The following is a 7,427-nucleotide window of genomic DNA, read 5'->3' as shown; positions in this document are numbered from 1 at the left end:
AGCGAGTGCGACGTTCGTGACAACAGCTGTGTGCAGATCAACAATGGATCATATATCGAGTGCAGAGAGAGTATGAGCGTGCAGCGTTTAAAGCGTGGAAGTACTGACCTTACTTTGAGTTTGATCCCATAAAAAGTGACAAAAACATTAGTGTCCGTTGTGCGTGGGAAGAAAACTTCTTTTTACAGCGAAAAAAACCCTAAACTTCCGAGCAAGCACCGAGTAGCTACGACGTAATGGGAAACTCACAGAGAAACTCGCGGATTCTTCCACTGACCGCTGCACACCTGCACCAGGGTAAACCTCCGCCTACCCCACTCCTGCTTTACAGGTGAAAATAGAGCAACAGGACCGCTAGTCTTTGACTTTATTTATTTTCTGCTGTGTTTTACTTGCATCTATTTGAAAGACTGGGTGTAAACACACAAAATATTTTATTTTATGTGCTGGAATGTGCAGAAAATAGGTTTAAATATTAAACTAATTTCTTCCAGTCAGAAAATGTTGCAGATAATTTAATTTTTACTTGATGCATAAAGTTAAAAGATTAAAACGAATAAAACAAGTTTTAAAAAGAGACTTTTCCATTTGATTACATTTTGTATGATGATTATGCAGAAAAAGTAGAATTGGGCTGAAAGATCTATCACTTTATCACCTATTCAGGTTGTAAATCGTGTTTTTAAAAAGTAACTAAGTAATTAATTACTTTTGAAAATAAGTAATCAGTAAAGTAACGGGATTACTTTTTTGGGGAAGTAATCAGTAATTAGTTACTGATTACTTTTATCAGGTAACTTGACCAACACTGCTTGGGACACCTTCATAGTGATCCTGTTACCTATCCAGGTGTCTCCGTGGATAAGCTTCTCATTTTTTAGACACTAGCCTCCAAAAAGTGTTCAGTCATTATTCTCAGCCTCTCTGTTTCTTTCACTGGCACCATTTATGTTCAGCAAGTCTTTAAGCTCAGTGTTGATGACCTGCCAGTGTCCCAGACACCAAATATCCGAGCAGTTCAGAAAAGAAGCGCTTTCAGCCCAACTCAGATAAGATAAGTACGTCTCCAACAGGTAGTGCAGTCATATACGACCGCTAGCCCAACTTCACTAACCCTTCAAACATGCTGCATCGTTCAGAGCTTTAGAAATCCTTCAGTTAGATTTGGTACTGTATGGTTTTCATCTGTTGATAGATGAACCTGCAAGCTAACCTCCTGCTAACTGGGCTAAACCTCATAAATTGTCTTTTTAACAGATGCCCGAATGTTAAACTTCAGCTACACATCATTTTATTGGAAAGTTTTTAACCCTCGGTGTTTGATATTCTGAACCAAAGGAGCACCTGGACCTGGAAATGGCTAAAAATGTCACACCTAGCAAACAGCTGCAGGACAGGGGGTTCTTCCTTCCCACGGTCACCAGGTGTTGCTCATAAGGGTTCCTGTTCCTGTCACAGCCCAAGAAAGGGTTTGACTTTCTGTATGTTTAATCATGCATCACCATGAAGTAATCTGGTGTCCTCTCTGTTCTGCTGCAGATTGTCTCCTCTGCTGCTTCAGGTATGTCCCCAAAGACAGATACCACCTTCATGGATGCATTTAAATGCAAAAAAACAATCACGTGACTGATGACTGTCTGGGTCACTTTCTGAAAAATCTTTCGGTGCCTCCTTGAAAATATTGGCTTATAATGCTGAAAACCATTTCCCTGCTTCCATTCTTTGTGTTTTTGGTCATGTTTTGATTTATATTTCAAACTAGTTTCCACTCAGCTGAAAAAAAATTGCAGTTATGGGGATGCTGTGGTTTTCCTCCAGGGCTGGTGGGTTTGGATTGATGGGTCCTGGTCCTCCCACAACAGCTGGAACAGCGAGTCCCGAGACAACACCAGCCTCTGCTTAATGCTCAGTCCTAGTGGTAGGAAAGCCCACACACGGGGGTCTGGGGACCTTAATAATACACAGCAGGTTTCACAAACGTCATCAGTAAGTTGGCCGGTGGCCTGCAGCCAGTCAGAAACAGAGCACAATAATGGCTCTGAGGACATTTTAGCTCGTTTTATTTTTTAACCTCTGCAGGAAGCTCCTTGTAGCTGAGGTGCAATACTGCAACATGACCAGCCGGGGGCACTACACAGCTTCTGCAGTTTTAGCAGATTGTCTATGGCACAGAAGGAAAAAGTGAGATATTTGACATTTGCTCTCGTTTAGCTGTATTGTCTAACTGAAAAATATGTTTACACAGTTTTCTGGTAATTTTATTCCAAAGTTAAAGAAAAGAAGTATTTCTTTTGTTCCAGCTTCATGCCTTTTCCCCCTCTTTTCACCTTTTCCCATTAATCCTTTTGTTTCTATCTGGTAAAAGACATGTAATTTCCTTTATTCTGCTGAGATATAAATGCTGGAAAATTAATGTGTTACTGCAATCAAATCATTAGAAGAAAGGCGATGTTGAAAACGATGACTTGCTTAAGTAAAGACGAAAAATGTCAAAAAAAACCCCCAAAACAACAAGAAGGTAAAAATTACTCGGTAGAGAAAGATTAAGTAAAATAATGGTTCTTAATCTTAATAAAGTACAGGAAAACATTGAATATAATTGCCCATGAAGTAAATTCAAGAAAGAAAATACTCACAACAAAAATAAGATGACTTTAAAGCATCTCAGAGTGTAAGGTGAAGTGTGCAGTGGCGTGTTTAGAAAATTTTTGTTGGGGGGGCCAGGTAGGGGCACAGATTTGGAGAAGGGTGGCAGATGTAATTGGCAGATAATGTCATCAGCCCACCGTGCAAATGTCCGATGGCTAGTCCAGCTATGTTAACTTGTTAATCTTTCGCCGAAAAAAATGTTTTCTGCGGTGCCGTCTTTCGTGCTTGGCTCTCCTACCTTTGCTAACATGATGCTCATAGTGCAGAAGGCGGTGCTGCATTCACTTACCCTCGGATATCTGAGCTTCACTGTGAAACCATAATCGTACATTTGATATTTCATTAAATTTTATTGTTTTAGCTTCGGGGTGGCCAGTCTGGTTGGGAGGGTGGCCTGTGCCCCCCCAGGCCACCCCGCTGGACACGCCACTGGCAGTGTGTAGTGAATGCACCAATAAAGACCTGTTCTGTATCAGTTTTTTACTGATTGATTTATTTATTTGTTTGTTGCAGCACAAAAACAGGACATGATGCTAGTTTCTGGTCGTGCAGATTAGCACCAGAGCTGATGCAGAACAGTCATTTCATTCAATCCCATTCAGCCTGCAGTCGGTTCATGAAATAGTCCTAAAGTCATTTTTTGCACCTGCTGCCAGAAGAAAAAGCCCACAGAGGACTATTTTAATTACTAACTATTACAGATTTTTTTGTTATTCTCATATTTACAGGTAATGTTAAAGTTATTAATTTATGTTTCTTTGACTTCAAAGTGGTGCTGCTTCCACCGCAGACATGTGGTGTGTAACAGAAAACTGAACTGAACAGATCAGTCCATTGTTACCCGTCATTACTCCCAATCCAGCTCCAAACACTCAGCTTCACAGAGGTGTTTTCGACTCCGGACTCTCCTTCATGTCACAGAAATGGAATTTTCCAAATCTCACGCACAGCCAATCAGAATAAAGCTGTCTTAGTCAAAGATCACTCAATCAATGCTGACCTTAATATAATCTGGATAATCTGGAAGTGCTTTGCGTGTTTAATCTGGAGCTGTTTTTAAAAGCCATTGTATAACACTGAAGCTATGGTCAAGCAAAAATCCGACTTTGCTGGAAAGAAACGAGAGTGGCCTCACTAGATGACCTTTGTCGTAATAATTACTGAAATCATCTGAAGAGCTTACAGTTTGGGACGCGCTGATCTGACTTCGCATCTTATTTACAACCTTTCAAAGTTGCTGAACTCTTTGATAAAGTTGAATTTTGGAAAACATCATGAATTATTTGAACATTTTCTCTGCTGATTCATTAAGTGGGGAAGGAAGATTTTCAGCTCTCAAGAAGAAATGCAGAAGTGATGTAAGACTGGGATGAATGGTCAGGGTGGAAGATTAGGAAGCTTTATTAGGTGACTGGAAAAGTACAGCTGAAGTAGTGTGAGCTATGTTGACTTATGCTCCAGACAAAGGAGAGAAAACAAGGAGATTAGTTTTGTCCTTGTTCTGTTAAACCGATACAAGTCCTTTCTTCCTTTCCACTCTAAAAGCCTTTTCCTTTACCACTTCTCCTTTAATGCATGCCTAGCCTCCCTTTTTTTTTGCTAATTCCCTTCTTTGAATGCTTTCCTGTACTTAACTAGACAAAGAAATTGAGCTGGAAAGGATGTGCAGCAGATTCGAGTGAATATGAGATGGAAGTAACAAGTAAATGAGACAATATGGTGAGAAGATGGAAGGAGTACTTTGGGGAACTGATGAATTAAGAAAATGAGATGATAGAGGGGATAGATGGAGGACAGTTAGTGAATTAGAACATGCAGAGGGTGAATCGGGAAGACCTGGGGACAGTTATCAGGAGGATGCAAAGGAGAAAGGCCGTTGGTCCAGATATCATACCTGTGGTGACGTTTAGGAGAGAGGACATCGGACTTTTTAACCAAACACAATCTTGGTTCTCGTACATATTTTGAGTTGGTTAAGCTAGGCTTGCAGAGTGAAGAGTGAGAGGTGAAGAGGAGCGTGCAGGTGGGGGGAGTGGGTGGACATAAGTGTTTTGGATAGAAGGACAGCAGGAAGAGTGAAAGGGAAGGTTTATAAGATGGTAGTTAGGACATGCCTGCTATGACATATGATTTGGGGAATGGTGGCACTGACAAAAAGACAGGAGGGGAAGCTGGAGGTGGCAAAATGAAAGATGCTGAGATTTTAATTGGGAGTGACGAGATTAGAAATGAGTGCATCAGAGAGACGTCTCAGGGTGAGAGGGTTTGGACGTGTGCAGATGATCGATAGGCAAATGATGTCGAATATGGAGAAGGAGGCAGGAGGAAAAGAGGAAGACCACAGAGAAGATTCATGGATGTAGTGAAAGAGGAGATACAGAGGGCTGGTGTGACAGAGGATGATGTTGGGGTGACATGGAGGAAGATTATCTGCTATCACGACACCTAAAGGGTACAAATAAAAGAAGAAGAAGCGTGATACTGTAGGAAATAAAATCCCAATCAGTCCCAGACTATTTGTCCTGATGATAACAGATTTGTTCTCGTGAGAACATGGAGGGTGCAGCTTTCCACGTTTGATGGCAGAGATGCCAAAGCTGCAACATGTGAAAGACTGGAAAATTATTATTGTGTAGTTTACCATATTGGTTTCTGGGTTGCTTTGTTTTTCTCTTTGTTGTTTTTGTTATGTATAAATAAAATCTGCTAAAAAAGGAATGAAGTGGGCTCAGAGGGGGAGGAGCTAAACATCCAGAGCCACAGGATGAAGTGAACCATACTAAGCTTCTCTTGCAGAGTCTAAGAGTTAAAATATGGAGCTGGAAACTAGCACATCCACACTGCAAAAGTTACTTAACTTACCTGACTGTCAGTGTGCAATTAGCTCAGCCCTCCTTAATATCTTTATTTGTGCCGGCAGCACCTGAGCCTCAAAGTCCATTTCTGTTGCAGCCTCTATTTTCAGCCCTGGCCTTAATCTCAGGGTTTACTTCAGCCTTTGTTGACAATAAAATGGGCCTTAAATAGCACATTAGCATGCAAGCTTAGTACACATCACTTAATAGTAGGCTGGGAGTCCCTGAGGTCGGCTCTCAGCGGGGTTGTCTCTGAGGTAACGAGCCTCAGTGCTGCTCCACGCAGACACCAGCATTAATGCAAATTCCTGCCATTTATTTTCATTAAAATGTTTCAGAATCCACATAAAATCACATTTTAATGAGGATGTTTTGCCATTTTAACATATTAGTATTATCCTCAAAAGCGTGAGCTGCTATTTTACATCACATTTGACTGCGTTGTGCTGAGAATAAACACAGCGATGGTGCAGGCAGCTGATGGAAAAGTCTGCTCATGGTGATTTCTGCAGGGGAAAGACGAAACAGACAAACTGTTCACGAAACAGACACATGGCTTATGCAGAAAACAGGGATGAGTTGTGAAAGACATTCAAGGGAATGACTAGTGTTTCTGCTAAGAAGCAGATAACTTTCTGTTGCGGTAAAAATGACTCCGTTTCACAGCATCCAAAACTGATTACAATTCACTGTGGATAACCAGTCATTGTGTTTCCTGGGTGCAGCTCAGAGAGGCAAAACCATTTCAAAGGGCAAAAGTCAGCTTTTGTTTATAGTTTTATTGTATTATATAAACACAGTAATGTTCTTTTGCTTCACTTTTTGCCCACTGGATTGTGTCAAAGACTATTTTTTAACCGTCAGAAAAGTTCCCCTCATGTCTAATCCGTACGATCACCAGCCTTTATTCCCAAAAGAGCCTTTTTGAGCTGTCACCACATGTCAGCGCTCTGCAGTGGTCTGTTCATGTCTAACTTTGACATTTTTATGACAGTACGTCGATGTTTTTGCTTCACTTGTAAAATTATAGACCTAATTACACATCTAATCACCTAATTTCTTTTTCAAAAATATGAAAGAAACAGAACTGTGAAGTAAAAAAAATACTTCACAGTAGTAGCTAAAAAAAAAACCTAGCTAGCTAGCTAGCTAAAAAAACTAGCTAGCTAGCTAGCTAAAAAAAATAGCTAGCTAGCTAGCTAGCTAAAAAAAAATAGCTAGCTAGCTAAAAAAAATAGCTAGCTAGCTAGCTAAAAAAAATAGCTAGCTAGCTATTTTTTAAAATCTTGTTAGCTAGCTTAAATTCTAGCATTTTTTTAGTTTGTTAACACCAAGTGGCAGCCAGGCATCTGTGTCTGTGCACTGCACCTGTATAGTTTATGGATACAGATAACTAAATAAGCTAGCCAGCCACTAATAACTATGCGCTTCAACCTTTCATCTAAATATGATCACTTCTGGTTCCACAAAACAAAAACATGATGGCAACCAAAAAACCAACATCTGAGCTTCAAAGCGTAGAGTCCAAAAACTTGGGTGGCATCTCTGTGGCTATATGGATCTTTTATATACAGTCTCTGGTTTCAGCTTTCCTGAGGCCTTTGTGGACTTTGTATGTTATCTGTGTGGGTTTTACTGGTTTCTTTCCACAGACCACAAACATGCATACTGGATCAAACAGCCGTAGCTTGGATGTGGTTTGGATGTGCGATATATAAAGCGCACAGACTTGAGTGTTGCGCAACATGGGTGAATTTGACTCACAGTATAGAGCACTTTGATTGGTCAGTGAGACTGATAAGCGTTATATAAATACAAGCATATTTTTATTCAATATGCGTTAAGACAAATTGTGAGAAATATTTTCACATTCACAAGAATTCAGTTTTAATATTAGAAGGATTTAAAATGTTCCTGTAACAG

At 40.3% G+C, this 7,427-nt stretch overlaps 1 protein-coding gene and 1 long non-coding RNA gene across 2 annotated transcripts in view; both read right to left on the bottom strand.

The window, feature by feature from the left end:
* LOC146516137 (uncharacterized) overlaps positions 1 to 7,427 on the bottom strand; it is a 204,586-nt gene that overhangs the window by 92,654 nt on the left and 104,505 nt on the right. The window lies entirely within an intron of this gene.
* LOC146516140 (E3 ubiquitin-protein ligase TRIM21-like) overlaps positions 1 to 7,427 on the bottom strand; it is a 102,697-nt gene that overhangs the window by 92,654 nt on the left and 2,616 nt on the right. The gene's annotated exons all lie outside the window — the stretch shown is intronic.

Source organism: Neolamprologus multifasciatus, chromosome 6, assembly GCF_963576455.1.
Source record: "Neolamprologus multifasciatus chromosome 6, fNeoMul1.2, whole genome shotgun sequence".
Taxonomy (NCBI): Eukaryota; Metazoa; Chordata; class Actinopteri; order Cichliformes; family Cichlidae; genus Neolamprologus; species Neolamprologus multifasciatus.
Note: the sequence above shows the minus strand (reverse complement) of the source record. Positions and strands in the feature narration are given on the sequence as shown.